The 24,339-nt window shown below is 44.4% G+C and overlaps 1 protein-coding gene across 21 annotated transcripts in view; it reads left to right on the top strand.

Moving 5' to 3' along the window:
- The first annotated feature begins 326 nt into the window (after nucleotides 1-326).
- SVIL (supervillin) overlaps nucleotides 327-24,339 on the top strand; it is a 224,100-nt gene continuing 200,087 nt past the window's right edge. For 12 of the 21 annotated variants that reach the window (XM_070255539.1, XM_070255497.1, XM_070255525.1 and 9 more), the window contains exon 1: nucleotides 347-770. The gene's annotated coding sequence lies outside the window, so the exon portion shown is untranslated. Of the gene's footprint in view, nucleotides 771-1,606; nucleotides 1,793-24,339 lie in introns of those variants that run through there. The other 9 variants (XM_014737010.3, XM_070255535.1, XM_070255532.1 and 6 more) reach the window with 5 other exon arrangements.

Genomic DNA, 24,339 nt, shown 5'->3' with positions numbered 1-24,339 from the left:
AGCTAAAGTGTGGAGTGTGAGAACCACTGAGAGAGGGTATGCTCCCCTGTCACGGCGGGCAGTGCGGGGGGTGACGTGACTTTTTCACAGTTATGGGCGGCCAGCCAGGGCCGTCTCCTTGACGACGGGCCCAGAGCGATCCCGACCACAACGTTCGCACACGTTGGTGGGGTCTGTCGCTGGAACGGCTGGAAACTCAGAGAGCCCGCTCTGCTCTCTAAGGTAAGCGGGCCCCTCCGGCCTCCGGGCAGCGGCGCGGCTGTCACCACCAGCAGCCGCGGCCCTGGAGCCCGGAGCCGCCGGCGCGTACGCGTGGGCGCGTCCCCGGGCCGGGCGGGCCGGGTGCGCGCCGAGGGGGTGGGTCGCGCCGGCCCCGCCGGCCTGGCGCGCCTTCCGAGCCACTCAGATCGCCCGGCGGCGGACACCCGGGGGCCCTACAATTAATACCCGGCGCCCGCCCGCCGCGCCGGGACTCGCGCGCCCGCACTCCGGGAAGGAGGAGCCCGGTCAGCCCCGATCAGCCTCGCAACTCGCTCTGGTCCGGCAGCTGCGGCGACCGGCGGCCGGACAGACCCTCCCGGGCCCTGCGCCGAGAGCCAGCTGGTGCGGGGTCTGTGCCACCGCCACCGGGGTCCCGCGCGAGGGTGCGCCCCCCGGTCCGGCGCCGCTGCGTAGCGGCCGCCACCTTCGTCGCTGTGGGGAACTTTGTGCGGCGGCCGGCCCGGCAGGTGGGCGAGGGCGGCCGGGCTCCGGCGAAGCGCGCCGAGTAGGTGAGTGGGGTCGGGAAGTTGGGGCGCGAGTGTGGACGCGCTCCCCTGCAGGACGCCGGCCCTCGCGCGTAGTTTTCCTTGCCCCCCTCCCCCCACATCTGGTCCCATCCAGAGTTTCACTCAGGACCTGGGATTGACGCCCCCGTCGAGTAGGCTAACTCGCTGGAAGTGTGTTTACTCGGGCGAAAGAGTCATTCGGACAGCCACTCCTCCTGGCTGGGGGAGTGACACGCCGGCCCCAGCCTCCAGCCCCAAGCCGCACCTTGGGCTCCACGGGGACCTGAGAGCCCCGGCAGCCCCGGGGCTACGACGGCATGTGGAGCTCGCCCCAAGCCTCTTCCTAGGACTCAGGGGGGTGTGACAGGCCACCGCCCTCCCTTCCGTCCCTTTAATTTGGGCAGAAGAGGGCTACTGAGATACAGGACACAAACTTCGTTTTCACACAGTAAAACTGCCTTTCCAGTGTTTTAATACAGGACGTGCATATGCGATTCATCGTGGTCTCCTCGGGACACCTCCTGGGCGCAGGGCTGGACCGGCTGGCCCACGGGTGGGGAGATTCAGGGCGCGAGTGGGTGCCGCGGGGACGGGGCTGGTCCTCCCCGCCTGGGTCTGGCCCTGGCCTGTGTATGAAGACCCAGGATGGGCCCGGCGCGCTGGCCCCTGCTGGGGAAGGAGGTGACCCGCGGTGGGCGGCGCGGGGTCCCTGCGCTGGGCTGGGCTCCATGTTCTCGACCCCCTCTGCCCTGCTCCTCGCTCTGTCCCGAGGGTGCTCCTGCCTGGTGGCCCGGCAGAGGGCGCCAGCTCCCGATCGCTGCGCGGGCCGGCGGAGGGGAGGGGACTTGTGCGAGCCTCCAGGTAAGGAGCGTAGTGAATCATCCCGAGAGGGGGGACCCGGCCCGCGCTCCGCGAAAGGAGGCGGGGAGTGGCCGTGGTGCAGTCGAGAAGTCGGGGCTGCCGAGTTGCTGTCCGGCGGGAAGCGGCGATTCTGCCACCCGGAGGTCTGGGGAAAGCTGAGGAAGGTGAGGAACGTCCCTCCGCCCGGTGGCCAAGGGGTAGGGGGCGGCGGCGTAGGGCTAAGGCCGGCAGACACTTGGACGCGCCACTGCGCGCCCTTCTCCGGGGCCGCAGGTGGGTCCCTTTTACCCTGGCTCTGGGCGCTTTTGCCGGGGACGGCGACGGGAACCTGGGAGCGCCGGCAGGGAGGGGGCGGCCGATGCTGGGGCCGCGGCGCTGGGGCGCTCCCGGCGGCCCGCGGGTCCCCGAGCAATAACAAAGGCGCGGCGCGGCCACTGCTCCCACCCACTTCCGTCCCCGGCGCGCCCTGGCGCGCGCAGCCGGGAGGTGCGAGCCGGTCAGGATTTCCCTCTGCGGAGTTTCGGGAAGTTAACACGGCGGCCCGTTACGCTGGGAGGAGGGGCGGGGAAGGGGCGGCCCGTGGAGCTGCGCGCGTGTGGTCCGCACTGCGACGTCGTCGGTTTCCTTTCCGGACCGCGCGGGCCAGGGGCGCGAGCTCGCGCGCCCTGCTCCGGGCCCGGGGTCTCGCCTCCGCGGGGCCCGCGCGGGTTTGAACTCCCCGCGCCGCGCGCCCGGCCGGCCCACGCCCCTCCCTGCAGGCTCTGGCCGCGTGCGGGCTCCCGGAAGGGAGTGGTTGGGTCCCCCGGTGACAGCCAGCGCCCCGGGCTCTGGAGTGGAGCTCCAGAAGGCGGTAATTGCATTATTGTGAGTGAGCGGCCGTGAGGCTCGGGTCCAGGCCGCAATCTGGGTCAGGAGCCGGGTTAAGCGCCTCTGGCGTAGGCATTACCGCGCTCGTGAAGTCTGACAGTTATTGCGGCTGGAAGTTCCACCGAAGGAGAGGGGACAGCAGGGGACATGAAGAGAGCTCCTTGTTTTCCGCGAGGTTGTGGCACCTTACGCAGCCCCCGGCATAGGCACGCTTAGTGTCATTGAGAGGGCGGGGGCGGCACCCACCGCGCCCAGGACGTCCCAGGAGGGGGAGGTGCTGCTGAAGAGAAACCCAGGGCCCTTGCTTGGCTATGAAACCTTATCCCCCAGGCAGCGATGGGTAGAAGTCACAGGTTTTCTTATCTTGTCTGATCTGCTGCCACTCCCTTCGCCTGGAGAAGGGAAAGGGCGGGAGCTGGCTCTGATGAAGCGCCTCATGTCTGAGAGAACCTGACACAGCCCTTTGGAAGATCTTCATCCTTCTCTCTGAAACCTCACGGCCTCCTCCAAAGAAGTTATTTCTATTTTACAGATGAGGAAAGTGAGGCTTAAAGAGGTTTACAGGACCAGGAGCCTGTCCTGCTCCCAAGAGGACTGCTTGCTCATCCCTGTTTCTCTGGCACAGGCTGTTCCTGAAGAGTCATTTCTGGACTGCTGACTGAGGAGTCAGCGCAGATGCTGGAACCCAGGTTCCTTTGCTTATGTTAGGCACTGGGGTTAGATAGACCTGCCACATATTGCTGGCTTTTGTTCCAGCCAGCACCTCAACTAAACCAGCTTTTAGTTTAGAGCTTAAGGTACTTGAAGACAAGTAAGACAGAGTTATCTGACAACTCCAAAGACAGTCAGAAGTACCCGTCCCTCCCTTGCTTTCTCTGGTGTCTCACCAGGCAGGTGGGCCTGGGCTCAGCAACTCTGCGTAGCCTGGGGCCCTGTTTGCCTTCTCTGCAGCAAGGAGCTGCACTTCCCGCCCTGTTTAAACTGTTACTTTGCCACTGTGCTGAATATATGTTTAAAATTAAGTGAAGTCTGCCTTGGAAATATGGCCAACCTTAATTAACTGCCTGATGAGTTAAACCTCTAGAAATTCCTTTTAGGCATCTAAGAACATGGTGTTATCTACACACCTTTATGCATCTTTGAGCTCGAGTTTGTGATATGGGACGTTGGTATTGTCTTGAATGTACTTAAAGTGTACTGCCGTAAAGAAAGATGTTGTTTGAAACTCTGGAATGACAGCCTGTGACTCAGAATGTCCTAGTGTAGTGCCAGTTGTGGAGCCAGCGAGGCATGATGGTGAAGGGCCAGCCTCTGAGGTCAGAGTGGCAGGCCTCACATGCTGCCTGCGCCATTTAGAGCTCTGTAATAGTGGGCAGGTTGCTCAGCCTCTCTGAACCTCATTTTCGTCTTCTGAGGCAGGGGTGATGATCGCACCTCCTGGTTTCGGGCTAGGAGGGTTAGATGTGATCATCCCTATAAGGCACTCAGTACCACAGAGTCTAGCACATCATAGCTGCTCGACAGATGTTGACTAATAACAATGATGTTTAAGAACAAAATCCTTCTTCCCTTCCCTCATCCAAAGAGGTGGAATCGATCGTTCCCTTGAACCACTGTTCTTCCTTGTTAATGCTGCAGTGTGGCTGTGGTGCGGTTAGTGATCCCTGTTTTTTGTCAGCAATTGGGGGTGGGGTTGGTAGTGATGGAAAACTTTGTCTAGTTGCCCAAGGAATTTACAGGGGGCCCCAGGACTGTCGACCTTTCCTCCTAGTTTTACCACTGTGTAATTTTGTGGCCAGCCCTCCAGCCACTTCTCTTTTCTTTAAATGTGAAGCCAATATCCTAAAGGCCAAGATGACAGGTCTTAAAGAAAAAGACAAACTCGAAACCAAACTGGAGAAAAGGAAGCAGGTCTTCTCTTTGCTCATTTACTAGCCGTTTAGAACACTAAAGAGAAATATCTGCTTCTCTGAAAGTTGTGCTGGCCCAATCTTGGCAAGAGGGAGCCTTTTGTTGGAAAATAGAAAATTTTCTGGAGTCTCTTTAAAGGTGACCACCAAATCAATGGAGGAGGGAGGAGAGTTTGAGATAATATTTTAAAAATACTTGCTCAAATATGGTAAACTATGTATGATCTGGAAATTGCTAAAGTAACTTTTGGAAGGTGACACAAAGAAGTATGGTTATGTTAAGCTGAATAACTAGTAAACAACCAGTATAGCTGTTTCTTATGTTAAAAAACTTGGAAGCTTTTTAGTTTAGCAAATAGAAGTGGGGAAATGGTTTCTTAGAAAATGTCAAGTTGTTTTTGAAAGACCTTTTTAACATTGCTATTTTATAGTTCTTGATTTTACTTTTGCGTAGCATGGGCTATAAAGCACTAGAAACCTTCTAATGTCATTAAACACCACCCAATCATGACAGTTGTCACCGAGATGTGCATAGGACTGGAGTACAAGCAGGGATTGCCATTAAAAGCTTTATAGAGGTTCCACATTTGGATACAAAATGCAGCTTTCCCCCACACAGGAAAATGAACTGTGTGTGTAACAAGTGACAGCACGCAAAGGGTTAGGAGCAAGCTTCCCGCTTTTGTGCATCTCGCTCCATTTGTAGCCACTTGTTGCACTCCGGCTGTGAAGAAAGAAGCAGCTGCGGGGCATGCGCCAGACCTGCGCTGGGCTGTCGCTTCCATTGTACGGAAGATGAACAGGCAGCCTTATTTTGGATCACATAGCAGCTTGTTCAAAAGCATCTTGCATTCCCCAGCTGTTCCACAACTTCTTCGCATATGGGAGAGAACTTGCCAGCTGCTGGGGCAACTGTACTTACATTTGTTGCTTCTGTGCAGTAACCAAGGAAGGTAAAAATCCAGACGCCTTTGTTCAACTGTAGCCATTGTAAATAGCCTTATTTGTTTCTGTTATGTCAATGTTATTCCAGATACAGTCTCTCAGGGGAGAAGGTTTAAAAGGAAATGTCAGAATTAACATTTTTTTCCAAATACATTTTTTTTTTAAGGATAACAAAAAGCATGTATAGTTTTTCCATACTTAAAACCTAGGCTGCTTTTGTATTTCATTGAGTAACAAAGGAATGGGTCTAATATGAAAATTGCGTGTTTTTAAAATTGCCATATGAATCAGGTTTAATTGTGTACATTTTTCTTTATTGCATGAAATATGTAAAAGTGTGTCCAGACAGTGCTTTTTTTGTTGTCAGAAGATTAAGTTATTTTGCATTTGTGAGAACTGAAAGATACTCTGCCCACACCCCTTATCTTATCCAGGAGAAAACTTGAATTTCTAAGCAGTTGTTACTTATCCAAGGTGATTTGGCTCTTTGGTTTAATTTGGCAAATCTTAAGTTGGGTGTTTACTGTGTGGCGGGCCTGGAGAACCTGCAGAGATGGGTGAGGGCTTGGGCCCAGCCCTGGATGGATTCACAGTTCAGAAACAGCAGACGCCAAACAATACCAGACGCGGGCTCTTGTAGAGACAGCACCTTATTGTGAAGATACTTCTTCAGGCACCTTTTGGTGTCATCGTGTCAGTGTGGTAATCATGTCAGCTCAAATAAAGCCAGAAGAGCAAGTTGACGTGCCAGTTAAAATCAAGGAGAGCCTGGGTTCTGGAGGATCGAAGAGACATTATGTGGTTTATCAAATTTTGAGAACATGTACTTCAAAAAGCAGACCTTGCGTTCGTATAGAGACACCTGTGTCCACATACACCTCCCTGACCCCGACTCCTGCCCAGCCCCTCTCAAGCTTGTTGCCTCCTCGTCACTGAGTGGGGTGAATCAGTGCCCTCTGGCAGCTACAGCATCAATCACCATCCTTTATTGGGATTCGGTCAGCTTCAATCCCTTTATGCTGTAAGAGATTATAAAATAAACCATAATCACTTGGACATGTATAAAACCCTCTGACTGAATCTCATCTAACTCTTAGGAGCTCTTGTCCTGGAAACGGCTGTTGCTTCAGATCTCCTAGCGACTCATGCTTGCTGAGTTAGACCCGCAACTCTGAGCTCTTTAATCCCCTTCTGGGCTCTGCTGCCACATTCCTGTATCTTTTATTTCATCTCTTTTGCACAGTAATATTAGATTTTTACAGTGTTTCAGGTTTCAGTTGGTTTTACATTTTCATTTTCATTTGAGATTTTCAAGCACTCTGTCTGGTTCTCAGGGCTGATGGCTGGGGAGCTGTTTTGCAGAAGGGGAAACTGAGGCTGGGCAGTTGAGAAGCTTGCCTGGGCTCGGATTAGAACGAACATCTCCTGACTCAAAACTCGGTGTTCTCATTGGCTGAGTCTCAGAAGGATCACCTTATACAAAGCTAGAGCCTGAGTCACCTCCTTCCTGAGCTTCCCGTGCATGTCCTGACCACAGCAGTCTGCTGGGATTTTCCTGGGTTCTTTCCCTGGAATAACTCTCTCTTCCTTATTACACTTCTCTGCACGTTATAATTGTTCACTGGTCACATTAGGTTTTTAAGTCTTGGCTCTCAAGTGCAATTGCTGGCTTTCTAACATATGCATCCCTCCTTCCTATCACACACACTCACACACACACACACTCACACACACGCACACAGGCCCAACATAGCTATTGGACCCATTATCCTTCTTCCGCCAACCCAGCTCGTGTCAGAAGATGACTTCACATTTACTGCATCAAAATGTTTACTCCTGTGTGGAGTGCTACATAATTCTTGATGGATGTCAGATATAGATGGATGGTCAAAGTTACCCTGTCTCATCTTTTCCACCAGGGCCTGTTGGAAAACGAGCCAGCTCCCCTTGGTAATGGTGACCTTGCTGTCCTTCAGTATCACGCTCCTTAGTGGTTAGAAACAACAGCTGTTTCCCTTTAGAAAGAAGAAGGTGATGAGCTTTCGGGGTGCAGACACAGAGGGCCCCCCCTTTGCGCAAGACTTCTCTAGCATTCCTTGTGCAGCCACAGTCCTGCTCTCCATACACATCCTAATGGACCCCCTCCAACCCCCAAACTTTGGCAGCTTTCTCCTCATCCTAGGACCCTTTGTTTTCTGTTTGACACGCTGCTCCTGCTCTGTTGCTGCTGCCTGGTCACCTTCCGCAGTCCTCGGTTTCAAGTGTCTTAAGGACAGTTTCCCTTGGATGCCCTTATCTCCATCTGTCATTGGTGTTTAATTGCTCTCCCCACTTTCCAGCCTGCTCTTTGACACGGGGTAAGTTTTCCCCCTTGCTCTCCTTTCTGGTGACTTCTGTCAGCTGTTCCTCTGGCTGATCCTCCAGATCAGGCTGCCCCGTGTTGGCTTCTCCCCTGTGCACACAGCTCCTTGTGTCTACAGTTTCCCAGGATTTCCAGTCTGTGTCTTTGTTTCTGTCCGGCGCTGCCCTGCTCACTCTTTCTCTCTTTCTTTGCTTCCTCCCTCCCCCCTTAAAACAATTTTTTATTGAGATATTTGACATATAACATTATATTAGTTTCAAGTGTACAACATAATGATTCGATATTTGTATATATCATGAAATGGTCACACTAAGTCTAATTAATATCCATCACCATACACAGCTACAAATTTTTTTTCTTGTGGTGAGAACTTTTAAGGTTTACTCCTAGAAACTTTCAAATATATAATATTTCCTTCCTGTTTCTGACAGTGCTTCTTGAGAAGTAAATTCTTTCTCCCTTATTTGTTCTTCTCAACAATTTATAGACCCTTCTGCCTCTGTCCTGAGCCAGTCCTGTTTGGCTGTCACCTGTGTTGGGTGTAATAATTACATTAAAGACTCTATCACAGTTTTTATTTAGAGGAAACCTTGCTTTGAAAAAATGGTTCTTTGGAATTTAAACTTGCAAATGCCAGTTTTGAAACTGGTCAGGTCAGGGCATTTCAAAGGCCTGAACTTCGGGGGAAATGGTTTGGAATTTATTTTGGCTTTCCTTCCACATACGGGGCCTTGGAAGCAGCTGAAACATGGCTTGTTTCTGGATGACCTTTCCTTGCAAATGGAAACTGTACATACACAGAGCAGAGTTCATGTTTGCTTTTTTTTTTTTTTTTTCCCAAATTTCTGAAAGATCTTGGAAGGCAGTTTGTGCGTTGTGGCCAGTCTGGCCTGTGTGTAAGTCGTGAGCGATGGGTCGTGTTAAGACTGTGACGGGCCCTTTGGTTCCAGAGGCTCATCAGTGGTATTTCCAAGCAGTGATCCTGTGGCCATGAAAATATACTGGAGAGTAGGTCTGAGGAGATCCTTGGTTTAAGAATCTTTATTTTCCTCTCCAAGGCTGTGAACATGGAGGGGTGTCCGCGGGTCCGGGACGGGGCGGGTGGGCTGCTGGGAAGCAGTGGGAAGGCTGTTCTTGTCCTGCCTGGAGCCAAAGCTGCAGGGTCACCGTCTGGGTTGGTGAGGTTCCTGCCTGGCAGTGTTCGCTGTGAGCTCTAGAGCCCTTCCGCCTTTACTCACTCACTGCACAGAAATGGCTCTTTTTCTGAAATTTAGGGTTTTTTTGTGCTGACTACTTAACTTACATTTCTCCTTGCTGTCCTTTCTTAAGTTCTGAAAAAAGTGAAAGGATGCTTACCTGTGCCAAAATGGAGTTTGGTTCTGGAACGTCCCAATGAAGAGGGCGCCCAGTGTTCTTGCCCCAGGAGATAGGAGAGTCTGTTCACAACACTGGGATAGGAGCTTATGTTAGCATAGACGGTAACTCACCCAGACCAGGGAATCCTTGTTCTTCAACATCCTTAACTGATGTGGCAGCAGAATCTTGATGTGGTTCCGTTAACCTAGTCAAGTTATCCATCTGTATCAACATCTAGAAGAACGTTTCTAAAACTAGAATTATATAGAAATAAGAAATGAAAGTAATCAGTCTGTTCATTCATTCACTCATTTGTTCAGCATATATTTGTTAAGCCCATGGGGGGGTGTATATGTGTGTGTGTGTGTGTGTGTGTGTATTTAAGTGTATGTGTGCATGCTCGGTATTGAGAATAGAGGGTGAATCCTGCCCTCACGGAGCTTACAATCTGGAGGTGTGTTTGTAAGCACAGAAGCGTAGGAAAGTGCCATGGGTGCTGTGATGGAAGCACTTTTCAGGTGCGAGGGAGACACAGAGGATGCAACGGTGAGGGCGTGCTGCTGGTGACGGCAGCATCATGGATTGACTGTACACCACACGCTGGGCCCTGTGCTGAGGGCTTGGCATGCTGCATGTCTTTTAATCAGCCTGATCTTATAGGTGGAAGCCTTGATAGGTGAAGTACCTCAAGTCAGGTAAGACAATAAGTAGTGGAGTCTGGGTTTGAAGTCAGATTCAAGGTCATAAACCTTATGCAGGAAGTGAGAGGAAGCGGCCGTATCCTCCTGGGATTGCTCTTCCTTCGCTGTCCATCTCTGCCACTGTTTGTAAAGAAGGAAGGAGGCAGCCGGGAGAGCCATTTTGTGTTAAGGGTGTACAGTGGGGATCTTGACTCCCCCCACTGTCATATAAAGGATATACCATTGGGATCCAGACTAGACAGTTGCTCTAATCTGTAATGATGCATTTTCTCAGAGTATTCGTTGTAGTCAGTGTTTTGCCAACTGTATTTCTAAAGAGGCTTTCTTTGCCCTCTGCCAAGCTTTGCAGACACTGGCTGCCAGGCTTATTGTCACCCAGGAGGGCTTGTACCCCACAGCTCTCGGCCTCTTTGCTTGGTGCTGGGCCTCGTAGCCAAAAGCCTCTGATTCCTGCCTTGCTGGTCTCAGCTGTGTTTGGGTGCGGGAAGTGGTTCTATTTCAGGCAGTAACCTCCTCATCAGGCGGAAGCCCGTGGGGCGCACGTCCGGGCTCTCAGAAGTCTCCTCTTCACATCCAGCGTGGGGTGGTTTCCCCTGCCCTCATCTTCCGTTTTCTGCCTTTTAAGGAATACAAGTCTGTGTTTCTGATAAAACCCAGTTCTGATTGTAAGAATGCCGGCCAGGCAGGTTGGAGGAAACCCAGTCTTGAAGGAAAGGAGAGGCTCCAAAGGGAAGCCAGGTCCTGCCTTCTTCCAGAGGGCTGCTGTGAGGCCAGGGCGCCGCCCTCTTCAGGAGGGTCTCTGGGGGGCTCGAGAAGAAGCTGGACAAGCACAGTCTGCCTGAGGGCTGGGGCTCTGTGTCCTCTTTCAGATGTGGCTCTTGAGAGCAGTGCAAGTAGGAAAAGAGACCTCTGTCCCTGAACTGTGTGCCAGAAGGAGGAAATTCCATGCTCAAAAATTTGGAAGTAAGCATGCTTTTTTTTTTTAAAGACTGTGATTTTTAGTCCGTTGGATTTTAAGTCCAAAAGCTCGAAGAGTAAGGCTCAGAACCTGCATTCCTGGAAAAATTGATAGACCATGAGCTCAAGCCTAGAGAGAACTTCCTTCAAGCAAAGTTAGACTATTTCCATCCCATTCCTAAAAACGAATTTGATATGACTTTTAAATACAATTTATATGTATATTTTTCATCCTGACCCCAGAATTATCCAATTATCTGTTGAAAAACAATCATCCTCGCATACTTCTGACACTGAGTTTCCAGAAAAAAAGCATGTTATATACTTGACAATAAAATTATATGGTAGAGAAATGTTTTGGTTGATTATTTATGTAAACCCAACATCTGTGTGTTTAAAAAAAAAACTTCATCACTTTTAAAAAAACGATAAGCTTTGGTTGCAGAGCGGTTTTTTCTATACTTAGTTCTCACAGTGTTGGAAAAAACATAACAGTTAGAGCAGGCAGGGAAAGTGCTTTATTTTTTTCCATGAACAAATTAATTCCGTCTCGAGTGTCCAGGCTTCTTTAATAAAAAAACAACCTAGAGGAAACTGCAAATTTATTGTGGAAAACTTCACACTTTCATTTTGAGCACAGATACTGGTTCTAGCTTCCGATAGTAGCATCTTTTATCTGATTGTAGAATGACTAACATTTATAAACCCACTTACATTTCATTTACCCCCAACTGTGGTTTCCAGAACACATTTTCTTCACCATCACTTCTCATTTCAGCTAGAAGTTGGCTTTAAAAAGTTAAGTGCTATGTTTGCATAATCATCACCCAAACCTTTTTCTCCTCCAAGCTTTTTATCCTCTTTGGTTGCCAAATTCACAAGGAATGGCTTTTCTGTTTCATCTTATCTTATTTTCCAAATGGTTTTCCCATTGTTTTTGGTTCTAGGGACCACTGGGGAGAGTTAATGAGCTGTGGTGGGAGAGTTGCCTCCATTGTGTTGCAGTCGCTGAATTAGTTATCATGACCAAGTGTAGGAAACAGGAGGATGCCTGCCGAGGTAACGTTGTCTAGTTTCAGTATAGAAAAGAGAGTGGAGACAATTTAAAAGAGGAAAAGATTGCATAGTTTGCTAGAATTTTTCTCTCTTAAGATGTTTTTCCTTTTATTATTATTATCATTATTATTCCCTAAAGTATCGTTCATTGTCTGATAGGACAAACAGCTCTTGCTAAGAGTAGTGCCTTCTTAACCGTGAATGCTGGAAGTTTGAGTGACAGTACTATGAAAATGACTCATCATGAATAATCATCATTTAAATTTAAGAGACGCCTATTCAAGTTTATTAATATTTATGAGCGCTGTCACGCACAGAGCACTCTGCCAGGCACTTTCACGTGTCTAATGTCATTTAATCACAACCACCACGTGAGCTAAGTAGTGTTATTCCCATTTCACAGATGAATGGTTTTGAGGCTCATGGAGGTAAAATGACTGGGCAAAATCATTTCTCTAGTGGGTGACAGGATTGAGATTTACATCTAGATCTGCCGACTCTAAGGTCACATTCCCTTTGCGGTGCACTAAGCCAATGTCCCAGTGAAGGTCACACATATGATAGGGGATTCCAGAAGTACAGCTTGATGCTAATGTAATAAAATTGTAGGAACAAAACTATCAAATTGGGGGCAGTTTTTCATGCCCTTAAGTCCACATTGGGTTTGGAGGATAGTATTCAAGTATTGCCTGCTTTTTGCTAATGACATTGATTGTCCCAGATCTATGTCCAACTGTGTTTCCAATAGTGGAAACACGAGGGTTTTTCCTTGTTGCTTTTGTTGTTTTGTTAATGTGTGCATCCTCCAAAGGCCTCTTCCTTCCTTCCTTCCTTTCCTTCTTTTCTTTTTTTAACAGCTTTATTGAGGTGTAATGTTGCCACTGTTTTCTTAACTTTCTAGCAGGGTTTTTAGGGAAAGTTTGGGCCAGTAGCCAAAAATTTCTTAACTTCTAGGGCCTTATGATATAGTCTTGGATAAATTACTCCAAGTTTTTCTTGTTACTACACTTCTGTATTACTTTCAGAGAAATCTTTTCAGTAGTAATTTGGAACACTTTTGAGTTTTAAAAACTCATGGTTGCTGACACAATATTGGGTGCATAAATCTAAAAAGGAGAAAACTAGTAGCTTGATATTGAGCTTTTCCCCTTTCAGTTACCTCTTGATTTTCTATGTTAATAGGAGGAAACAATGACCATAATCATTCAAAATAATACTACCTTGCAATTACATGTGCTTTATGGTTTCACATGCATCTCATTTTCATTCTTTCTGCACTACCTAAGGTGGGCAGGGCTTGCCTCATCTTTCTTCTATAGGTGAGGAAGTTAAGGCTTACAGGGCTCCAAAGAAGAATTTTCCATGCAAGATCGTAAGGGAAGCAGTACCAGGGTCTGGCCTGGAACCCATATCTTCTGATTCATAGCCCTGTTTTTTCCACTCTTGATTTGGTTGAGTCAATAACAAGTGATAAAGATTTTCCAATGGGATTTTTAAAAAACTTAAAATAGTTATGGTTATTTCTGATATATTTGCCACAATTTAGAACTTTGTTATGAAGCTGTCTAACCTCTTCCTTTCTCTCTTAATCCATTATGAGATGTAGGGCAACAGCTGTGAGGATATAAATTACCACCATAAATAAAGTGAAGCTCTTCATTGAGAATGAGAAGGGAAGGTATTGGCTGAGTTGAATGGTGTCTCAGGATTTTCATTGATCAAAGTGGAGATACTGGCGTGCTTTGTAGCTGACGCTATTGACTTTCCTCATCCTTACTGGGACTATTCAAGCAGAAGGGCTGGGAAGCTGTGCTCTGCACCAAGAGTGATCACACTGATTAGTCAGTGCTGGTGGGAAAGGAACCAATGTTTATTGAGCATGCATTCTGTGTTAGGATGTGTGCTAGGTCTTGTCTACATATTACATCACCCAAGCTCTTAGCATAGCCCCATAGAGTACCTTTTGTGTGTGTGTGTGTGTGTGAGGAAGATTGGCCCTGGGCTAACATCTGTTGCCAATCTTCCTCTTTTCTTTTTCCTCCTCAAAGCCCCAGTACACAGTTGTAAGTCCTAGTTCTTCTATGTGGGATGCCACCACAGCATGGCTTGAGGAGCCGTGTGTAGGTCCACACTCAGGATCCAAACCAGTGAACCCAGGGCTTCCGAAGCAGAGCATGCGAGCTTAAACACTCAGCCACAGGGCCGGTCCCTGTAGATAACTACATTAAATCTCAAGGAGTTTAAATCTAAGTGATGGAGCTGGTGTTATTTTCAGGTCTATAAGATGAATAAGTGCAGAGTCTTTCAACTTTACTGTCTCTAAATTCCGTGATTTATTTTTTAAGATTAGCTTTCTTGAAAATACCTTCTCCTCTAATTTCTGGTTAACCTTTAAGCCAGACAAAAGAGCACCAGTTTTGATGATACCAGTGAGAAGCCGAAAGAAACATTTGCCAGAAGTTGACCGAATATGGGCTATCTACCCATTATGAGTAGTGTAGAGTAGTGTTTTTCAAACTGTAGTGTGCATACAGATCACCTTGGGATCTTGTTCGAGTTTGTATATATTTACTGATTTTCTGTCTATTTGTTCTACTTGTATTTGATACAGTCATGTGTCACTTCACAACTGGGATATGATCTGAGAAATGCATTGTTAGGCAATTTTGTTGTTGTGTGAACGTCATAGGGTATACTGAATGGGGACAAAATTTGCCACCCAAAAATGTATCTCTTTAACATGAGGGTTATTTTAGACTGATTATTTTTAAGAAACAAAAGATTCAGAATGTTTTTCTTGTTACCTTCCCTTAACTGCCTAAAAGAATTCAGATTAAAAAAACCTGTCTCGGGAAACAAGCTATCACCTAAGCATCATATGAACTGGGTGGTAGATAGGGAGGAACCTACAGAAGCCTGTTTGTTGGGCTCCCCTCTGTGTTCTTCTGTTTCTGTGGCCAAACACTTGTTTTCAAAACGCTTGCCCCTTTTCAGCTGCCTGGGAATTGCCTGCCTTCCCTTTGAAGTCCCTGATTCTCCCCACTCACAACATCTTCTTTTGTCTTTAGCTGAGGACGGTATTTAAGGTGAGGGCTTTGGCCATTTTGGTGAGTTACTCGGTTTTCCCGAGTTTCTCTCATCTATATATACATTATTAAACTTTTGTTTGTTTTTCTGCTCTTAATCTGTCTCATGTCAGTTTAATTCTTAGACCAGCCAGAAGAACCTAGATGAGTAGAGGAAAATTTCTTCCTCCTTTACAGGACTTACACAATCCTGGATGATATACCCAACTACACACCTTGGGTGTGTAGTAGTTGTCTTATGGGACCACCATCATATATGCAGTGCATTGTTGATGGGAATGTTGTTCTGCATCACATGAGTGTATATGGGGAGAGCAGTATTGAAATCTGTCACTTTTATTGTGAATTTGTCTTTCTCCTTGCAGTTCTATCAGCTTTTGCTTTATATATTTGGAAACATGGTTGTTAAGGTGAATTGACATTTAGGATTGCATTAGGATTGCAATACCCTGTTAATGAATTGGGACACTTTATCATTATGAAATGACCTTCTTTATACCAGGTGATATTCTTTGCTCTAAAATCTCCTTTGTGTGATATTAATAAAGGCACTTTAGCTTTCTTTGGATTGGTGCTAGTATGATATATCTTTTCCATCCTCTTACTTTTAACCTATTTGTATCTTTATGTTAAAGTGCACTTCTTATAGGCAGTATATAGTTGGATTTTGCCTTTATTTTTCCAACATGACAATCTCTGTGTTTTAATTGGGGGTATTTAGACCATTTACATTTAATGTAATTATTGATATGATTAGTTTGAAGTCTGTCATTAGGCTTTTTGTTTCCTATTTGTCCTGTGCTTTATTTTCTTTTCCTGTTTTTCTGCTTTCTTTTGTATTATTTGAGTATTTTTTATGATTCCATTTTCTCTCCTTTGATGGATAATTAGCTATATTTATTTGTTTAGTTATTTTAGTGGTTGCTTTAGCATTTACAGTGTACTTCTTTAACTAATCACAGTCTACCTTTAAGTGATGGGCGCTTACAATAGTATATTTACATCTTGTCCTTTGTATTATTGTTGTCATACGTTTTACTTTTTCTTATGTAATTAACTCCACATAAATTGTTATTATTTTGTTTTAGAAGTCATTTTTCTTTTAAAGAGGTTTAAATAAGAAAAGTGTCTTGCATTTACCTACATAATTGCCAATTCTAGTCTCTTCATTCCTTTGTGCATATCCATACTTCTACTGGATATCTTCCTGAGTACCCAATGCCCCTGAATTATGAGGTTTTCCAGTCTGCTGGTGGAAACAGGTACTGTTGTTGGCCCTGTGTGAGCACCAGGCAGTGCTACCTCTAGTCCTTTCTCATAATTTTTTCCCTGGCCATAGGTGGTTTGCTCACACACATGCACTGATCAGTACTCAGCTGAACACTCAGGGCAACTCTGCAGATTCTAGAGTTCTCTCTCTGCAGCTCTCTCCTCTGTCCTCCAAACTCTAGCTATCTTGGTCTCTGCAGACTCACAGCTCTGTATCCTCAACTCAGGGAGTCTTCTGAACTCTTCCTGGGTTCTCCCTTCCTGTGTCTTGGCCAGGAAATCTCTTAAGGCAATAAGCTGGGACAATCATAGATTCACCTCATTTGTTTTCTAATGTCCTGTCCCCTAAAAACCATTGTTTCCTATATTTTGTCTGGTTTCTTTTTCTTTTCTTTCTTTCCTTTCTTTTGAATGTCTCAGGAAAAAGGATAAATCTGTTTTCTATTACTTTGTCTTGGCCAAACCTGGGGTTTTTAATAAAATTCAGATTCTATTCAGTAGGTTTAGGCTGTGGCTTGAGATTCTACATTTCTAAGAAGTTTTCAGCTGATATTAATGGTTCTGAAAAAAGATTGCTTTGAGTAGGCGGGGCCTCTATTCAATAGAAATATAATGTGAAGCACGTACGTAATTTTCTAGTAGTTACATTGAAAAATTAAAAAGAAATAGGTGAAACTAGTTTTAATAATACATTCTCTTTAACCCAACCTACCCAAAATGTTACCATTTCAAAATGTAATGTATATAAAAATATTAATGAGATATTCTATTTTCTTTTTATTGTACCGCCTTGGAATTTGGTGTGGATGGTAGAGTTATAGTGGTTCTAAATTCAGACACTACATTTTCATCTGAAATACTTAGTCTCTATTTAAATTTCATAAAATTTAGAGTTGAAAAAGTAGATCTATGTAACCAACTTCCAAACATACTTGTTTTTGAGTAACTGAATCAAGTGTCAAAAAAATAGTTTTTCTTAATATTTGCATCCAAATTGACAAAACCAGTTCATATTTTTTAAAAGAATTGATTTGACTTTTTGAAACAAAATCATATCAGTTTTAAAGCTATGTCTGTTCGCTAACTTAGGGCACCTCAGAATTACCAACATGAAATTCAAAGGAGTATTATAAAAATTGAAAATCAACTCTAAACTTGTCAATCTCAATAAAGTGTTCTTCAAGTTTTCCTTGTAGATTTTGAAAGTAATTTGTATAACGCTTTTGATTCCAATTAAATCTGCATGTTGATTCAAATTAGAAAAATGTGTAAAACCTTTATATTTTGCTTACCTTATGAAAAGTATTAGTTTTGATATAAATTTTCTTACTTGTTTAGCTAGATCATAAATAAACATTTCCTTTCCTTGGATCTTCAAAGTTAGCTTGTTCACATGCAGTGTGATATCTGTGAGAAAACGTAAATCACACAGCTATCTTTTTTTGTCTTTATTTGGCAAGTATTCTTTTTGCTTACGTGAAATCTTGAATTGGAGTTAACTCTACAGTGAATCTTTGTAAACTTCTTCCATTACTCAATCAAAGATCACTGGCAGACAACGTGTGATCATTGAATTCATTGTCTTTGATTTCTTTCAGCAGTTCTATAAACCGGTGGTAATTCATGGCATTTATGTGAATATACTGAACAATTTTAACAATATTGATAAATGTTTTCATAGATTGTGCTTCAGAAAATCGAATACAAATTAATATCATACAGTAGAATGATGCAGTCAGGGAAATACCAGTCTCTTGTTTTAAAAGTCTGGATTTTTCACCCAACATAGCTGGAACACTGTCGTGGTAAAAGCTTTTAATTTCCTTATCTAGCTGAAATTCTTCTCTGACAGATGTAAAAGATTCAAAAGTATCTATGCCATGAGTTCAGTTTTTTTAGGCTGTGAATCGACAACATCTCTTCATAAATTTGGAAGTCTTGAGACAAAAATGTTCCCAAAGTACTAATTGGGCAATATCTCTTATATTGTACAACTCATCTAAAGCTAAAGAAAACCTTTTGTGATTTTTCAAGTTTAGAATTTATATGTTTTTGATATTATTAGAAGGATCTTGTATTCTATGGGCAATTGTTTGGTTGCTTAATTAAAAATCTTTCGCTTTTTGTACAATTTTTAAAATCTTTTTCTCATAATTTTCTAACAAAATTTCCATAACTAAATAAAAATCTCTTTTACCATCTCTCCATCTATAAATATTTTTGTTTTTTTCTTTTTTTCTGTTCAAGAATCCAAGATGTTTCATAGCTGGTCAAAGTTACAGGCTCAGATTTGTTAAAAATCATTTAAAATTTTTTTCTTGACCATTTAATTCTGATTTCAGGTGACTGATGTCATTGATTCCTTTTTGACTACTGAAAGGAAATTTAATATCGAATTCACTATTGCCTTTGCTGAAATTGTCTCTTAGTATTGTCTGCTTTACCTTTGATTTTTTGATGCAATAAACAGCTTTTTCATTTTGCTCTATCACAGCAAATTGTAAATGCTGTTTATTATGACATTTTTTTCTTCCAGTCCCTTTTTTCCTTTACTGTTCTGATTATAGGACTAGCTTCTGTATCTCCACTCTATTCTATATCAGTACTAAGACTTTGTTTTAAATTTGACTGTATTTATTTTATAAACCAGAAAAATAATTAACTATTTTAATTAGAACAAGTATTTCGTTGAACACCAGTTATGATTTACCTAATTATCACTGCAACTTGTGCTGTCTGCATAAAATATTTCGATGAACGCATTACGGTGTTACTTACATCAATGTGTAGAAAAAGAAAGTCATTTAAACGGAATGATCTTGTTAACTCCGCGTAGGTCAGTGATGTGTTTGTGTGCAGACTCACACACTGCAATACGTCAAGACCATTTCAAGCAACGTAGCGTTTAAAGTGGATCTGTTCCTACCAAAGCAATACATTTGTGTTTAATGGAAAAACATTTTACATGGCTTCAGGGTTTAAAAGTAAATAAAATCAATTAAAATTCATTAAAATTTAACATTCCGTTCTTCAGTTGCACGTGCCACATTTCAAGTAGCCTTGTGTGGCCAGTGGTTCTGGTATTGGACAGAGCAGGCCAGGGGCTGTTTGTGTTTAAATCTAGGGACCTTGTATCAACTTAGATGGGTTCTCGCTTTTCTTGCCCTGCAGCTGCTTCCTCCTTGTGCAGTTCCATAGCACCTAGGCATTTTAAGAGTATGGCAATGGGAGTCTTGTATAATTAGTGGTCTCTGAAGGATCTGATGACTGTCCCTCCAGGGTTGGACAACTTCCCACTGTGCTAGGCCATGAGAACGAGTTTCAGGGCACGAGTTCTGACCTCAGGGACAGTTTGCAGGTTGTAATATTGGGACAGGGCAAAGGCAAGGTTTGTAGGTCAATGGCAGCTGCTCTTTCTCTTCCCATGGGCTGCTAACTGACTGATGACCTTGGAGCAATCTGACCCAGTCTTGTTGGATGGGAATTCTCTCAGCAGACGGAGCATTCCCATGGTACTGGGAGAAACAGATTTCCTTTGCAAACCATTGATGAGGGTGTTAGGAGCAAGCTGCCCCTTAGCTAAGCTGGCTAAGAATGTTTTCAGAACTCCATCTCTATTAATAATCATGGGCTATGAAAATATACCTAAAAACATGAAGATTTGTGAATTAAAAGAAAAGAATGACGTTGTAAGACATTCCAAAAATCCGTAAACCACCTTAGGAACCGAGATGGGCTTTTCAGGAGGGGTCTACCAGTTCTGTTTCATCCCACTTTGCCTAGAACACCTGTTAAGTCCTGCATTTCCTCCTTTTCTTCTTTTCTTCAGTTTATATCCTGAACGCTTTTCGGAATATGTTGCTTTGTTTCATATTTTTGAACTATCTTCACAAGAAATTAGGGATGTTTCCTTAGATCTTAGGTTTCCCAACTCTTTTTCTTTAGTCCCCAATCCTTCTCAACTTTCCTTTATCTCCCACACACCTACTCTGTGCTTTGTACGTTGCTGTGTGTTCAGATCGAGCTTAATCAACAGCTGTTTGTGACTTATATGTCATAAAATACAGAATGTGCTTAGTACCATGGAATAATATGCTCTAGAATCATAAAAAAATGTTGAGAAAAAGATTTTGCTCTTCCTCCTTATTTATTTTTTCCTACTTCTTCCCACCCTCGCCCCCCCACCCCCGCCCCCTCGCCCCATAATAGAGATGAGGAAACAAACTCACAGTGAATGAGTCTAATTGGTTCAGCTCACCTTAGGATGTTTCTAAAGAAAATAGTAAAATCTAACCCCACAGTCTTCAGGTTTTTTAGGTTTATGTATTGTTGCATCAATGTAGTTACATTGTCTCAAAGTGTGTCCCTTAAAGTCACGCGGGATAGAGATGTTATTAGCTTTGCTCTGGTTTGTTCCATGGGCATCTGAACGATGCCCCTCTGGAGTTGGCGGCAAGCACCTCGTGCTTTCTGAGTCCTGGTCCCGGTGCTGGCACCATCCAGCTGAGGAGCCTTGGACAAGTCATGTGCCACTCTCTGAGCCTTATTTATTCATCTTTACAGCGTAGGAATTTGATTATGACACTGTTTCCCAAACTGTTTTACAGAATACTAGTGGCCTTTGATGCTTTTCCAATGTATTCAGGCAAGCCAGGGAAATGTGTACAATAGACTCCTTCCATATTGGATATTCAAGGCTCAAAGCACACCAGGGGCTGAAGTCTTGAAGTAAAGAAGTCTGCTTATCATTGTTTAGTGGTTTTCTAAACTCTGAAAAGGCAACCTCTCCCCCCTTTTTGGAAGAATACCCTTAAATATATCAAAGCATCCTGTAGTACATAGTTTGGGAAATGCCGGACTAGATCAGGGGTCAGCAGCCTACAGCCTGCAGGCCAAATCTGGCTTGCCACCTGTTTGTGTAAATAAAGTTTTATTAGAACAGTCGCACCCATTCGTTTATGAATTGTCTGTTCACACTACAGCGGCAGAGAGGCGTAGCTACCACAGACCCATATGACCCACAGTGCCTAAAATATTTACTCTCTAGTTATTTACAGAGAGAGGTTGTACAATAGATGATTTTCTATTTTCTAAACATCAAAGTGTTTCATGGACGTGGTTGAAAAAAGTCAGATGGGAGAAAAGCACTGATAATGAAAAACAATAGTCTTGTTGTCCAGATGCAACACGTTAGTTCTTTTAGCAGTTATTACTTATATAACTCTAATAATGTATTTACTCAGCTGTTTTTGATGTATCTGCTTGAGGTTTTATCTGTTGGCTCTGTCTGCTATTATAGATGAAGCCCCCCCACCCCCTACTAGCATGACAACTTCTTAGTTTTAAGACTATATGAATTCCTCTGTTGATTACCATTGCAATTTTAATATTGATAAATCTCTGTATCTTGTTCCATCTACTTTCACGTTTTATATCAAGTGCCAAATTTTGTGACATGAGGATATTAGGTACCACTACCCTCTGTCTGCCTCTCTTTTCCGTTTGTCCATCTTTCAGTGATATCTTTTAACTGTTGAGGTTGATAATGTTTGCCTTCTCTAACTGGCGATATTTTCTTTGCTTTCTCCGTGAATAGAGTTTGAAGGTTGCAAGCCAATGAGCATATTAATGTAAATACTGTCTGTGGCAGAGCCAAGTAGTGTGCTATACTTATACTTCTCTCCCTGTAATTCTAATATCACAGCATCACTCAAAGGAGAAAATTTCTGGGGCTGGCCCAGTGGCGCAGCAGTTAAGTTCATACATTCCACTCTGGCAGCCCGGGGTTCGCCGGTTCGGATCCCGGGTGTGGACATGGCACCGCTTGTCAAGCCATGCCGTGGCAGGTGTCCTACATATAAAGTGGAGGAAGATGGGCTTGAATGTTAGCTCAGGGCCAGTCTTCCTCAGCAAAAAGGGGAAGATTGGCAGCAAATGTTTGCTCAGGGCTAATCTTCCTAAAAAAAAAAAGGAGAAAATTTCTAATATCATTTTCAAATGGGTTTATTCTGTTCACTTTCACCAGTTGCTCAAAATTATGGCACATTTGGACCATATCATTCTTGCATTTTGTTTGTGGCATTTGTTTTTCCTTGAGTTTTTTGTTGACATGCCCTTTTTCTTTCTGCCTTGTGGAGGGAAGAATCATGTCTCCTTTATCGTATCCCCAATACCCTCTGAACTTCTAACTCATTTGTCTGTTGCTGGAATAAATTCATTCCTCTTGAAGACGTCCTTTGTGGAGCCCCCTCGTTGAAGTTCTCATTGCCCCTGGGCCTGCTCCTATTAATCTTCCTTGAATTCCGGGCTTTGTTCCACCATCCTGGTATTCTACATTTCCCCTTTCTTGTCTTTTACTCTCATTTTGGTGGAATATAATCTCACGTGACTTCCCCAGATTGAAGTAAACTTTCTGCGTCTTGCATGTTTGAAGACATTCTAAGATGTTCTTCGGTATGATCAGTATGGATTTCTAGGTTTGAAATAATTTTTTTCTAAACATCAAAAATCTTGCCCTATTGTTGCTGGGTTGAAAAGCCACATGCTGGTCTATTTTTTTTTTTTTTTAAATCTTCTTAACTGACTCTTTTTTCCTTTTTGGAAGCTCCTAGAGTTTCTCTCTTTCTCTTTATTCCTTAATATTTTGCAATTTGACAGTAGTTTCACAGCTGAGAGTCTTTTCTCATTTGTTGTGTTTGGTGGTCAGATTCTATTGAGGCGACAAAAGGCACAGGGCAAGTTTAAAGAGTTCTTAGTAGCAGGGGATTGACTACTAAGGGGTTAGCAAGGGTCAGCTACTGATGGGGGGAGAACCGTAAAGCAGGGAGGAATGTGGGTACAGGGAGCAGCCACTGCCCCTCGGGCTGAGGCAGGCTCGAGCTTGGAAGCAGTGCCCCTTGCCTGCCCCCCAAGGTGAGAGACCCCCTGGGAGGGGGCATGGCCCTGGGGCCCACTGTGCCAGGGCAGGTGGGTGAGGTGGCACATGCAGGCCCAGGTAGGACACTGCCTACTGAGGTGGTGACTGGGCTCGTTAGGAAGCCACCCCTGGGTGCCTACAAGACTTGGTGAGGGGCTGCTGAGGGAGCTCCCTGGACACCGCTCACGGCTGGCTGCTGCTGCTCCTGGCTGGGAAGCGCCTACTGGGTGCCTGCCACACTCGCTGGAAACTACCTGCAAGGGTGCTGCCCACGCTCTCTGGGGTGGACGCCCTGGGGTGTTCTCTATGCTGCTGGCCACTGGGCGCAGCAGGAGCCAGCCGGCAAGAGCACAGCCGACAGAGAAGCCCCTTCCTCCTGCCCCCCTCCCACACCCTAACAAAGCTTGGCCTGATGTCAGCTGGCCAACGAGAGACATTTTCTGTGTCCAGCTCCAGTGTCAGAAAGGGGGGCCGAGAAGGGGTGGGCTGGAGCAGAGAGGCAAGGCCATCATGGCCCACACAGCCGGGATGTCTGAAGACACACTTCTCCCTTTAGCTTGGAAAAGTTTTCTTATATTATTTCTTTGATAACTTTTCTTTTTTTCCCCCACTTTTCTCTGGTTTTTAGAACTCCTATCATCAAATGTTAGGCTTCCTGGATTAATCCTGTCCTCTTACCTTTTCTTTAATTTTTCATCTTTTTATCCTTTTGCTCTGTGTTCTGAGTGATTTCCGTAACTTTGTCTTCTAACTTTTCTATTAGGTTTTTATTTGGTAATCATATTTTTAAATTCCATTAGCTCTTTTTTTTGTTGTTTTCAAATTATATATTTTCTAAGCATTCTTTCTTCTTTGCTAGCTGCGTGTTCTTGTGGTTATATTCATCTTCTCAAAAATGTGTCAAAATCCTTAGCTTCCTGATGACTGATTCCTCTTTTCACTAATGTAAGTTTACGCATTTTAAAAAGTTGTTTTCACTGTCGTCTTAGTGGGTCAGACTACCTGAGCTTAAATTGCAGCCCTGATGCGGAGTATGTGTGTGTGTATGTATGCGTGTCTATGTATTTCAGCTGTACTATATATGACTTGTCTAAGTCTTAATTTTCTCATCTATAAAGTTGGGATGATAATAGTACCTATGTCAGAAGTGTTAGGAGACTGAGATAATATATGAAAGTACTTGTACAGTGGCTTTAGCTCTTATTTGTAAATATGCCACATTATTTTAAACTGCTTATAATCTATTTAATTACAATTGAAAAAGCACTTGTAATCTGTAAAATACT

The sequence above is a fragment of the Equus caballus genome, chromosome 29, assembly GCF_041296265.1.
Source record: "Equus caballus isolate H_3958 breed thoroughbred chromosome 29, TB-T2T, whole genome shotgun sequence".
Taxonomy (NCBI): Eukaryota; Metazoa; Chordata; class Mammalia; order Perissodactyla; family Equidae; genus Equus; species Equus caballus.
The sequence above is the reverse complement of the archived record's forward strand: the minus strand, read 5'-3'. Positions and strand labels throughout refer to the sequence as shown.